The sequence below is a fragment of the Orcinus orca genome, chromosome 11 (genome assembly GCF_937001465.1).
Source record: "Orcinus orca chromosome 11, mOrcOrc1.1, whole genome shotgun sequence".
NCBI classification, from domain to species: domain Eukaryota; kingdom Metazoa; phylum Chordata; class Mammalia; order Artiodactyla; family Delphinidae; genus Orcinus; species Orcinus orca.
This window is the reverse complement of record NC_064569.1, coordinates 37671214-37683536: the sequence shown is the minus strand read 5'-3', so window position 1 is coordinate 37683536 and position 12323 is coordinate 37671214.

Sequence of the window (12323 nt, the reverse complement as noted above, 5' to 3'; positions counted from 1 at the left end):
TATCATCCTAGAATGAGTGTGGAAGAAATGACTCTTTATGGTGAATTAGGGAGAATTCATTTGGGATGGAAAAAGAGGGACTAGAAGAAAGATGAAAATAGTAAAATAAAGACATGGAAGATTTGGGACAAGGGAAAGCAACATGGGAGTGATGAGGATTGGGTAGAAATGGACTAGTAGTGGGATTGACAGGTCATGTGCTAAGTTTATGCTTAACTTTCTAAGAAACTTCCAAGTAGGTCTCCAAGGTGGTTCCACCATTTTCATTTTCACCAGTAATACATACAAGTTCCAGTTGCTCCACATCCCTGCTGACATTTGACATTGTCTTTTGTACTTCAGAGCCTTTCAAGTAGGTGTGAAATGTTATCTCATCGTGATTTTCATTTCCCTGATGACTAGTGTTGGACACTTTTCATGTATTTAATAGCCATTCATCTATTCTTTTGTAAAGGGTCTGTTCAAATCTCTTGCTTATTTTTAAAATTAAGTTGTTTGTCTTTTTATTGTGTATTTGTCAGAGTTCTTTATGTATTCTGAATACATGTCCCCTGTCAAATTGCAAATATATTTTCCCAGTCTATGGCATGTTTACTCATTTTCCTAAAGGTGTTCTGCAATTCCTCTCTTACTGGGATAAGATTAATTGGAATGGTATTGTCATAATTAATTTTTAGATTTTCAAATTTGGAGGGTAAGAGTCTTCTTTTCTTTCTCTCTCTCTCTCTTTTTTTTTTTATGTTGGTGTATTTTTGCCTTGTAGTTAGCTTTAGTTAATGTATGCTAATTTAGTTCTTCTTTTATACAGCTCTTTGATTAAAAATAACTTTTTCTAAGTCACTTTAAATCTTCATTAGGAGGCCCAGAACTACCTAGATAAGCCCAGAACATCAAAAATCCTTTCTGGCTACTTGTAATCAACTTCATTAGTTCTCTCATCCCTTGTTACAGGCACATATAAAGGAAATGAGAAATTATTTCATTTGGTTCTTACTTACCAGCTTGGAAGTTCTGCCAGTTTCTCTGCATTTTCCTTCATGTGCAGAAGCAGTTTGCATAATCTTTGCTTCTGTAGCATGCATCTTCATGACTGTCTTTTCCCAATAAAAAAATTTGTACTAATTATTACTGATGAAGAAACTGATTTTTTTTAAAGTTTAAAAAAAAAACTTTACACCGCACACCAAAATGAAAAAATTCAATATGAAATCCAAAACATAACCAGGAGACATTTTAGGAAAAACTATTTGATAGCTGCATGTGAAAGTAGAACACAATGGAAGAAATCACAAAGGCAATGATGAATACACATAACTACACAACAGTAAAAAATAATTCTGTACATTAAAGAATAAACAATTAAAAATAATAGCTACTACAAAATACAGACCAATATATCCTTAATGTATGAAGATAATACAAATTAATAAGAGAAATACCAAGAATCTAATAGAAGAACGGGCAACGGTCATGAAATCACTGACAAGAAATGGATGGTGAATGAGTATTTACAAATAGTATGACCTCGCTATGAATCAAAGACAGGCAAGTAAAAACATAATTAAATAAAATTGTTTTGCCCATCAGAGTACCAAGATAAAGAAAAAGTAATATTCTGTCCTGGTGAGTGTGGGGAGTGGATCACTCTCATTCTGGTGACAGAAATCTTTGCTTTGCTAATCTTATCTGGAAAGCATTCTGACCATACTTATAAAGATCCTCACAAATGTTTGTAGTAGTCAGAATGGTCCCCCAAAGGTATTCACACTCTAATCCCTGGCACCTGAAAATATGTAGGGAAATGGGACTTGGTAGATATAAATGAAATACAGATCTTAAAACAGGGAGATTATCCTGAATAATCTAGTAACATAAACCCTTAAAATCAAAGAACTTTCTTCAGCTAAAGTCAAAAATATTCAAAGTGTAAGAGGGACTCAACTTGTCATTGATGGCTTGAAGATGGAGGAGACCACATGGAAACTGTGAAAAAGAAGTGAATTCTTCCAGCAACTTAAATGAGCCAATAAGATGATTCTTCTCCGAGCCTCCAAATAGGAGCCTAGGGCACCAACACCTTGATTTGAGGCTTGAGAGACCCTAAGCAGAGTACTCTGTTGAGCCAGCCAGGCTTGTGACCCTACAAATCTGTGCGATAATAAATGTGTCATTTTAATCTGCTAAATTTGTGATAATTTGTTATGGCAGCAATATGAAACTACAAAATTCAATGTTCTTGTCTTTTGATCCACCAATTTCTTTTATAAGAATCTATTCTCAGGAAATAATCAGAGAAGTGAATTGACTAATATGTACTCATGTATTCTTTCAACATATAATGGGTTACAATTTTGAAATACTCCAAATATCCAAAATTGTGGAATGATTTAATAAATTCTATGACCTTCATAGGCTAGAATATGACACAGTCATTAAAAATGTTTTTGAATAATCACCAATGAAATGAAAAACTATGGTATAATATTAAGTGAAAAAAAAAACCAAGAATAAATGCTTTCTTATCTCAAGTTTACATATTAAAACTACATGGAATAGAAAAAATAGGCATAGAAAAAAATTAAAGAGACCTAAAATGTTAAAAGTAGATATTTGTAAGTAGTAAAATAATTAGCAATGTTAGTTTTCATCTTCATATGTTTCTGTTATTTTCTAAATTTTCTACAAAGACTATATATTCCTTTTATTGTTAGGAAAAGCTTTTCAGAAGAAAAAAATTTTCTATTTATATTTTCTGGAAAAAGAATGAATGCATACTCCCAATTTCTATATATTCAGCTGAGTCTAAAGGCAGAATTAAATGAAATTGCAATTCACAATTAGGGAATAGTCATTGACGACTGAAGCAGAACCTAAAAGGATGGGGCAGACCATGGCCAGAGGTAGGGCTGGGACAAGATAGGGATGACATGAAGAAAATGGTGTAGCATAGTCAGTAGACCAGGATTTGAGTCCCATATACATGTTTTGGTCAAGTCATTTAATTTTATTGAGCTTTAGTTTCTTCATTTTTGCTGGAATAATTTCTGTGTAATGCAATTCCCAAGATCATTTAGCTTGGAATTTTTGGAAATGTCAGAAGATTCTTTCTTGAACATAGTCACAACTCTAGTTCAAATGTTTGGCAATAGTCATGAATAAGGGATGGAAGAACTCTCTCCAATGGGAGAATTCCAAAGCATACCATGCAGCAATGATTTCTGCAGCTTGGTCCTGGAAATGAGTAGATAAGTCAAGTGCTTCTGAAGAACACTCTGCCTTGCCATTCAGGCTGAATAATTTAACAGGTAAACATCTACTCACTGAGGAACATGTGCCAGATTCCACACTAGGTACAAGAATACAGAGTAGTCCTCATCTTTAAGGAGCTTATAGTCTAGAGGAGGGAGCACATGTATACAGATAGTTACAATATAAAATGGAAAATTCTTTAGTATATACCCAGGATTCCCTGGAACTACTAAGGGGAATGCCCACATCAGCCTTGGGAAAGAGAAGTTGTCAGAGATTGCTGGCAACAGATACTCCATAAGCTAAATCCTAAAGTACACATTGGAGTTATCAGGTAAAGAGATGGAGTACAAGAGCAAGCATTATGCACAAGAACATGATTCCTCTCTTTGACCACTCACCCCCACACACACATATATGCACACGCTTTCCACATACTGTGTAGTAGATTTCCTTTGCTGCTATAAAAAATTACCATGGGCTTCCCTGGTGGCGCAGTGGTTGAGAGTCCGCCGGCTGATGCAGGAGACACGGGTTTGTGCCCTGGTCCGGGAAGATCCCATATGCCGTGGAGAGGCTGGACCCATGGGCTATGGCTGCTGAGTCTGTGCATCCAGAGCCTGTGCTCCACAACGGGAGAGGCCACAACAGTGAGAGGCCTGCATACCGCAAAAAAAAAAAAAAAAAATTACCACACACTTAGTGACTTAAAAGAATATATTTTATTTTCTTACCACAGAAATAGCAGGGATCAGTAGAAGCCCCAGCAGAGTCACATAAACCAAGCAGAGCAAATAAAACAACAAAGATTCTTAACATTAAACTGTACTTAGTACTACAGCCACAAAGTAGGTCAGGACCTTTGTGTCAAATCTAAACAGAGTGACTGCCTGCTACAGTAAAAAATTTAAATAGAATGATACACAATTGAAAATCATCTGTCATACCAAGAATGAAGAAATTTAAAATTTGACTGAAAAAGATAATCAACTGATGCTAACACTGAGATGAATCAGATATTGGAATTATCTGACAAAGCTTTTTAAAGCAGCAATCATAAAAATGCTTCAATGAACAGTTATCAATTTCCGTGAAATGAGTGAAAAAAATAGAACATCTCAACAAAGAAACTGAAGTTCAAAAAAGAACCAAATGGAAATTATAAACTGAAAAATGCAATAACAGAAATTTAAAGAAAAATACATTGGTTGTTCTCAGTAGTAGAATGGAGATGATGGAGGATAGAATCAGTGAACTTGAGTAAATATCAATAGAATTCACCTAATCTGAATAACAGAAAGAAAGGAAAGAGACTGGGGAAAGAAAGAAAGGAAGGAAGGAAGGAAGAAAAAGAAAGAAAGAAAGAAAGATAGAAAGAAAGAAAAGGAGAGAGAGAGAGAGAGGGAAGGAGGGACGAGGGGAGGGAGGAAGGAAGGAAGGAAGGAAAGAAGGAAGGGAGGGAGAGAGAAAGAGAGAAGGAAATAAGAGAACGGAGCTGTGAACATATGTGGCAAAAACAAACAAAAAAAATCAACATTTGTATTATCAGAATCCTAGAAGGAAATGAGAAAGAAATTGGTGCTAAAAGACTATTTGAAGAAATAATGACTAAATATTTCCCAAATTTGGTGAAAGATACAGAGCTACATATCTTAAAAATCTCAGTGATACCCAAAGGATAAATCAAAAAAGTCCACACCAAATAATAGTCAAACTTCTAAAAACTAAATATAAGGAAAAGGTCTTGAAAGCATCTCAAGAGAAATAAAATGTTATCTATAGAGGAACACTAATTCAAATGTTTGAGGATTTCTTATCAAAACATGTGGAGATCAGAAAGAAACAGCACAGCATTTTTCAAGCGCTGAGAGGAAAAGAACTGTCAACTGCAAATTCTATATCCAGCAAAACTATCCTTCAGGAATGAAGGGAAATAACCACACTCCCAGAAAAGGGAAAGCTGAAAGAATTGTTGCAGACCTACTCTTAATGATTGACTAAAGAACATCCTTCAAAAAGAAAGTAAATGATAAAAGAACAGATGTTAGAACAACAGTAAAGAAGAAACAAAGGAAAGACCAGAAATATGGATATATACAATAGACTATTCTTCTCTTCATGAGTTTTATAAATACATTTTGTGATTGAAACAAAAATCATAATACCATCTCATGCTCAAGGAAATAATTTTTTAAATGGTGAAGGTAACAGAGACCTAAATAGAAGTGAGGTCTTTACAATTTGCTCAAGGTGATTAAATGTTGATACCAGTTGACTGTGATAAGCAACATATGTATACTGCAATACCCAGAGCAACCACTACAGAACTATCCAGAGAAATATGTTCAAAAACACTATCAATAAACCAAGATGAATTCCTCAAAAATGGTTAACCCACTGGAAGCCAAGGAAAGAGAAACAGAATAATGAGAATGCGAAGAAACAAAAAGAAAAGAAAAAATAAAGTGACAGACTTAAGCAATTACATACCAGTAATTATTTTAAATGTAAATGGTTAAGTATACCAATCAAAAAAAAAAAGATTAGAAGAATGAATAAAAATTATGACCCAACTCTATGCTGATAACAAGAAACTTGCTTCACATTCAATGACATAGATAGGTTGAAAGTAAAAGGGTGAGAAAATATATACAGACCAAAAATTAATAATAATAGAAAAGCAGGAGTGGTTATATTAATATCTGATAAAGTAGACTTCAGAGGAAAGAAAATTATTAGGGACAAAAAGATGAGCCTTTGTCCCTATCATGTAAATAAAGATAAAAGGATCAAACCAGCAGAAGTGTGCACACACCAAACAGCAGAGCCTCAAAATACGTGAAGCAAAAACTGACAGAGCTGAACTAGAAAGATGAATCCACAATTTAGTTTCAGATCTCCACATTAATCTCTCAGAAACTGATAGAACTACCAGACAGAAAATCTGCAAAGATAGAGATCTGAACAACACAATCAACCAAAATGTTCTAAATGATACACATGGAACACTACATCTCCAGCAGTAGAATACACAGAATTTTTTCAAGCACCCATGGAACATTGACCAAGATAGACCATATCATGGACCATGAAACAAACCTCAACAAATTTAAGAGAATTAAAATCATACAAAGTGTGTTTTCTGACCATTATGGAATCAACCAAAAATCAATAACACAAAGTCATGGAAATTAAACAACACACTTCTATATAATCCATGGGTCATAGAAAAAGTATCAAAGGAAATTTTAAATACATAGAACTGACTAAAAATTAAAAAAAAAAACATATCAAAATATGTGGGATGTATCTAATGCAGTGTTGAGAGGAAAATTTATAGCACTAAAAATGCTTACATTAGAAATGAGGAAAGGTCTCAAATCAATAATTTAAGTTCCTATGTTAAGAAACTAGGAAATAAAGAACAAAATAAATCAAAAGAAAGCAGAAGGAAGAAAAGCAACAAAGGTAAGAGCATATATCAATGAAACTGAAAATAAGAATAGAGAAAATCAACAAAACAAAAGCTGATTCTTTGGAAAATTCAAAATTGATAAACTTCTAGCAAGACTGACAAAATAAAAAGAGAAAAGAAAGCAGTGTTTTAGTTTAATTGACAGCAATTTTCCTTTTCTAGTGGTTCATAAAATAATGGTGCATCTTAAAATTTAAAAACATCTTAAGTTTAACAAAATATACTTTTGTAAAAAAACAAACAAACCCCACCTTATTAACATTCTTTGGTCAAAAGTATATGGAGTCTATTTTTTCTAGAGTTCCTGTGCATGGTAGTACAAAACAGTATGGTTACTATCACCATGGGCTACTCTAATTCTAGAATGGTATTGTATGTGTGTGTGTGTGTGTGTGTGTGTGTGTGTGTGTGTGTGTCTGTGTCTGTGTCTGTGCTTTGGAGGTGGGATGGAGCAGGCCAGGCCAACCAAAGGAGGCTTACAGAAGGTGACCAAATAAAACATGAACTCACTGCAATCTGAATTTTTTCCGAATCAGCCTAATTTTGGACTAACTGGTCAATTTAGTAGACTCCTAGGAAGAAAATATTATATTCATTTTATTAAAGGGAAATTGAAGTTCCAGGAATGAAGGAATAATAGTGAAATGGTCTCCACACTGCACTTGGCCTTCCTGGTCTCCGTAAGTCCCAAGCCTGGCTCATGCAGTGTGTAGTTCCAGCAATAAGCCTCTTAGACAAGAATCTTTACTCTTAGTTTGACATTAAGTGTAACTGTCACTAAGCTGGAGTATTTCCACCAGCCCTGTGGGTGCAGGGAGAAAACCAGAACCCCAGTTCTCCCCTGTTCATAGCTCAGCCTCCCTGGCACAGGGTCATGGAACATTTTATCAGGGTTGTTTGTGAATAAGCTACATGATATTGATTATTTTATGGTCAGGTTCCTGGTATTGTTATCTCAAAGGAAAACTTGACTGTTCTCCATAAAGTGATGGGCTTATTTTTTCTGTCATTGACAGGTTTTTAACTTAAAATTTTGGAATCAACAAGTTTTACTTGGTGAGTAAAACATTGTCTAAACCTGGTCTGCAGCCCAAACTTCTGTTCCTAGATGGGTAATCAGCATTTCTTATAGCCTATGCTAACTCAGGAACTTAAAGAGAACCAAAAACGGTTGCCATTTTGCATTTATCTCTTCCTAAAGGTACAAATCTTAGCCAGCTGCTGATGGGTTGCTGGATGAGTATTGCTGCTGCTGAAATGACAGTAGTCTTCATCTTGCTGTGTAGGAAAAGGAAAAGAAGAAGATGGGCTATTTCATAAAATAATTATTTATCTATGGAGGTTGCTCATCACGTAGATAATTTTCTATTTGATAATGTTATAAAATGAAGTACTATTTAGTAGAACTTTATGTAATTATTTTCAGTACTTGTTTAGAATAAGAGTTAACTAAATTAAATTATTTTACTTCCAACTCCAATTCTGCTGATGGGAAAGTAGAAAAATTGAGAAGTGAGGCTTTGGAGGCTTGAGTGGTCGTTACCACCCCCTGCCAGGGGATCCTGGGAAAGCCCCCTGCCTCAAAGCCCTACCATCAGAAACACAAATGACCTGAAGCAGATCCTCCCTGGGCACCCGCTGAGTCTACAAAGGCGCCTTCAGCTAGAGGAAAATTTAGAGGAAAACTTACCAAGTGAAAGTTGCAAAATTGCTGTATTCCTGTGATACTTTCAAAATCTCCTTGAAAGACAGATTGCCCAACAGTTTGGGCAGGATCTCGCATTAAAGTAGAGGGCCAGGACATAGCTTCCTGGTTTATGCAACTCTTCACACCCCAGTCCCATGTATCACTCATCAGTAATACACACACACTGCAGTGGACTGAATGTTTGTACCCCTGCCAGTGTCATATGTTGAAGCTCTAACTCCCAATTTGTTGGTATTTGGAGGTAAAACTGTTGGGAGGTAAGTAGGTTTAGATGAGGTCCTGAGGGTTGGGCCCCCATGATGGGACTGGTGTTTTTATAAGAAGAAGAGACCAGAGTGTTCTCCCTCTCTCTCTCTCTATCTCTCTCTCTATCTCTCTCTCTCTGCCATGAAGAAGCAGAGCCATCTGCAAACTAGGAAGAGGGTTCTCACCAGATACCAGACCTGCAGATAACTTGATCTTGATTGCATGGGAGAATATATTTATAAAGCAAATATTCACAATAATGAGAAGATAAGAGGATAGAAAACCACTTAAGCAAGACCCTTCTGAAATAAAAAGTTGCTTTTGGATTAGTTTGTCCTGAGGTGTTTAAAACCATTAACTTTATGTAATGAAAATTCTCCTGCTCCAAATAAGGTTACAGTTTAGAAATTTGAGTGTTCCATTTTTGTTTTCATGATCTTTCATCAAAAGATAACATTAGTATTTCTTAATTTTCATATATTAGTTCATTTGGAATTTTGATATTTTGTAACTTCTCCTTAATGCTCAGTGTGGTGTCACTGCCATGAAATTGGAAGCATGCACTTAGAACAGCAGGGTGAAGAGTTATCCTGTAACACAGAGGCTTTTTAAATTTAGCTTTTAGCAAGTTAGATGACTAAGGATTTAAAATGGAAAAGCAGGTCAAAACAATTTCTTCTTGCTGATTTTGTCACCCTGAATACCCACCTTGTATATTTTTAGCTTTTCAGAGCACACTCACATACACAAGATAATCTTCAAAAGAAGCTCATAATCTCATGAATTACATAGAGGATTCCATAGGATTCGTTTTCCAAACATCCTTTGACTCCTTGAAGGAATTTTGTAGGAAACTGAACTACCAATCAAATCTGTATTGCTCTATTCCTAAATGTCAACATCAGAATACCATTGACTTTCCTGTGTAACAGTCAGCATTTGTTTAACCCTTTGGTATCATGCTGTGCCCACCCTGCCTCTTCAGAAGCCCCACAGAGTCAAACTCTCAGCCACCCTTCCTGTTCTGCAAACCTGCTGTTAGAATAGGGTCTGATACTGGTCAGTTACAGCTATGGCTAAATTTAAGCCAGTTGTTTCCCTCTTCCTGGAGTATTTACATATAAATCTTCTCTCAAACTGTGATTTAAAGCTCTAATATTTTTTTGTTGTGGTTAAAAACACACCTTAACCATTTTTCATCTTGCAAAATTAAAACTCAGTACCCATTGAACAATCCCCTCATCCTGGACACACCCAGCCCCTGGCAACAACCTTTCTAGTCTCTGTTTTTAAGAGTTTGTCTACTTTAGATACCTCATATAAGTGGAATCATGCAGTATTTGTCTTTTTGTTACTGGCTTATTTAACTTAGCATAATGTCGTCGTAATATTATTGTAGCATATGATAGGATTTCCTTCGACATTAATGAGTTAGAACTTTAAAAAACCATAGAATTAGAGACATAATTAGAAAGCAGTAAATAGAAGTACATAGTAAGAGGTGTTGTATGGGCAACTTTATCAACCATAAAACCCATACTGTTCAGATTGGGCAAACCTTCCTTGAGATGAGAATAGTTGGAGAATTGGTGTGCCTTAAAGTTCAAAATGGATGAACTACTTATAGTTCGCTCCTAAATATCATAGAAGGATAAAAACCAAATCTTTAGAAACACTAGTAAACCAGAAAGCTGACTTTAGCAGACCAGAATATTAAGGAATTTCTGTATGATATAAAGCAGATGGACTGGACTTTGATGTTGGCAAAACCTAATAGAGTTTGGGAATCTGCTTTCCAGGCCATTGCCTATACCATTTGCCCCAGTTAAAGTCCTAAGAACACCTCTCTAGACAATAGGTTTACTCGTAGAGAATGCCCAACATGAGCCCAGGGGCTGGAGAGAGAGGTAGTGTAATGTCCGAGGTCACTTCTGGCTTCTCTGTGGACATACAGCCTCACACTCAAAAGATAAGCCTCTCTGGACTTCAAAAGAAGCCCACTTATCACATCGGACAACTCCCTATAGAGCCAGATCCCAGCATTTGATAAAACAGAAACAAAGCCAATAAATGGAAGAGGCAGAAGAATTATCATCAAGGGAAGCAAAATTAATGCAAGATAGTAAATAAATCCTAAAAAAATCTTTACAGAAATGTTTTCTGAGAATTCAAGAAAGTTATATCCACTAAATGAGAAGTGTTTAGTATGAAACTTAAGGATGAGAACACTAAATAATTCTTGGAAGTTAAAAATCTGGTAGCTAAAATGAAAACTCATTAGAAGGACTGAATATAGGAACGGGGAGGACTAGAGACACACTTAGCATCCTGGAAGCTTAGGCTAAGGACTTTTCCAAGAACACAGCTCAAAAAGAAAGAAAAATGAAAACCATGAAAAGTTAATAAACTTGGAGCTGTATCCAGATAAATATACATCCAGATATTTTACCCAAGAAAATGAGAACAGAGAGCATGGAGGGAAAAATAAAATCAAAGAAATAGTAGAAGAAATTTCCCTATGCTAAAGAAAGACAAGTGTGTTCAAATCAAAAGGGCTCACTGTGGGCTTTATGCAAATATTAACAAACAACACATTTTGGTGATTTTCATGGACTCCAAGGATAAAAAGAAAATTCTACAAACTTTTAAAGAGAGAGAGAGAGGGTGGAAGGAAAGGAACGTTGCAAAGGAGTTAGAATGAATCTGGCACCAGACTTCTGATTGGCAAGTGAAGAAGTTAGAACACCATGGAGAAATACCCAAAATATTCTGAGGGAAAAGGATTTGGAAACTTTTCCCAGCTGAATTACCATTCAAGTATGAAGGCAAAATGAAGATAATTTTGAACATGCAAGCAATTTAGAAATTTTGCCACCCACAGACCCCTCTGAAAAATATTACTCAAAACAAAAATGTAATCCAAGAAGGGGAATGACAAGGGATACAAGAAATACAAGAATAGGAGAAATAGAACAAGTAACCAGGAAAGCATCTAATTAAGACAAATAATTTCTTATCGTGCAGCTGTAATATGTTTTCCAACTGTTGAGCAAAGATTCCTAAAATAGAAAATGTAATTTAAAAATAGTGTGTAATGATAGTTGTAGTAGTAGTAGTAGAAGAAGGAGGAGGGGGAGGGGGAAGAGGGAGGAGGGGGAAGAAGAGAGGGAGAAGGAGAAAGCAGGGGGAAGCAGCAGCAGCAAAGGATGAAGGAGAGGAGTGGGGAGGTGGGAAATGAGCAACATGATGTCAATGGTCCTGTCTTGTATAGTTTTAAGGGCAGGCTGGAGGGAGGGTACAGTGCTCTGGAGGGTACAGGTTAGTGGGGAGCACCCCTCCCCCAATCTGTCACTGAAGATTCCATTAAGCTCCCAATTCAATTAGCAGAAATCACAATTTATGAAGGAACCCTGTAGGGCAAGAGCAGATGTTGCATATCCCGGTGCAACTTGTTCCTGACCACTTGTTTGTTTATTAAAGAATTATCATCCAAATCTGTATATGCATGAGAGTGAATGGGGCTACTAACTGGATAGATGCAAGGACTACACGCATAAACCAGCACTTTCCTGGAAAATGAAGGTAAATGGTCATCTTGCCTATAAGGTAGCCATCTGTCAGTCACATTGACTACACTGGATAGAG